Source organism: Monopterus albus, unplaced genomic scaffold (genome assembly GCF_001952655.1).
Source record: "Monopterus albus unplaced genomic scaffold, M_albus_1.0 scaffold12.1, whole genome shotgun sequence".
Lineage (NCBI taxonomy): Eukaryota > Metazoa > Chordata > Actinopteri > Synbranchiformes > Synbranchidae > Monopterus > Monopterus albus.
Window position 1 is genome coordinate 1144870 of NW_018127892.1, and position 2015 is coordinate 1146884.

The window sequence follows — 2015 nt, forward strand, 5'->3', positions numbered from 1 at the left end:
CTCCCTGTTGAAGCCCAAAGCCTAATTCCCCCCTTCATGTTGACCCTGCCAGCCTGTGTTGTTGCTGATGAAAACACACCTAGAAAAGCCTCTGTCAACACCCATCTCTCCAAGTGACAACATATGACAACTCCCCAAACACACACACACACACACACACACACACACACACACACGCCTGTATGCATACACATTCACACTGGAATCACTAGAGCTGGAAACAACTCACCTCCTTGTTGCCAGTATCCATCTCTTTCAAACTTCTCTAGCTAATATGCCAAACACTCACACGCAGGAATATGCACATGCAGGTTAAGGTACTTGCTCATACACACATAGAGTTATTTGGCTAGAGGCCCTTGGGTTCAAGTTGATGTTTGGGGTGAGCTGGGATGTTGCTTAGCTTCAGAGGCGGCCTAATGCAGGATCAGGTGTCTCCATCCATATCAGATGCCTGTGTGGAGTGAATGGATAGCTTCGGATGGCATGTGCCCTCTTTGGACACTGGACACTTCACTACCCCCCGCCCTCCAAATGTTTACCTGACATGTCTCCGTGGGTGGCAGCCCATCTAAAGAAACACACATGCACACACATTCACTGATGGGTTTTTCAGTATGCCGATGTACACATTAGAGTTTATAATATTCACTACTTTTTACCTTTTTCATGCCAAATGTGAACAAAAACTAGAAAGTATTTAAACAAAAATAACACTGTGATGGTTACAAATCTGAAATGATTTTCTAACTCTCACAAAGATATAAAAGATGATATAAAACCTAATATCCACACTGCGAGATAAATGCAGACACACACTTGCACACGCATACCTGCACACATGCTTAAACACAAGCCCATCCAGTGTCAGGCCTCATTGATGGCGACATTTTGAAGTTGTCCACTCCATGTTTACTGATGCAAATTAGCAGTTAGACAACCTTCAGAGGAGCAGAGAGCGTGGCAGCTCCATGGGTGGCGGGTCCTCTTTCTAACACCACACCCAAACTCATCGTTTTTCATCCACACCTCCCCCGTGATGGGATGCTTTCAGCTGGACTCACCTGGCGAGTGGCCCTGGGTCAAGACGCCAGAGTGATCACTGTGAGACACTTGGTCTGGAGCTGCTTGGCCTGCTGTCCAGTGAAAACCACGCGTCTCTTAATTTGGTGATGTTTCAGGCAAACTGTTCCATTAGGAGCCAATAAAACAGTATATTACTAAAGTTAAATCATAGAAAACCATTTGGATTTTTTGAAACGTGCATCGTCACTGAGCTCAGAATAAGGTATCTTATAAAAAGTTGTGGTTTTCACATGGTAGCAACAGAAGCTATGTTTAATCTATTTAAGTCTTTTTTTTAAACATGAGTGGCAGAAGTAGACATATTTGCCCACAGCTAGCATCAATTTTATCTAACTTCCTAACTTAAACTATACAGTACTAATGTTATGGGTATGATTAATAGATGGTTGTATTACTTTCATGGCGACCTAAAGTAATATAGAGGCCCTGTCAGGAATAAGTTCAGGTTTTATGTATATTCTTGAATTATTGATTGTATGCCTCACTCTACTGTCATCTCTCTGAAGGAGAAAAATAATTTTAATTTAGCACATTTATAACAAACTACTGCTTGCAGTGGCCTTTTAAATATTTTACACAGTAGGTGGGAAGCTAACCAAGGAGCGTCCCGGGAGGCTCTGCAGAACACAAATCTTATGGAGGTAAAACAGTCAAAACAGCATATTTATTACACACTGAGCTATTAAAGTATGAAAGAAAGACTGACACCTGTTTACTCTTCACATCTGGCCAAGCAGACGGCTATCTGTCCCTGTGTTAGGCTGATTCCCGTTTCCTGTTTCTGCTCAGCACAACCACAAGACCAGATTATCTGAAATCAGAAAACAACATTTAATTGCTTTTTTAAAGCATCATATACTTTAATAGCTCAGTAGCTATATAAGCTGATAATGACTGCTGCTCTGTTGAAATGTCAACATATCTAAAAC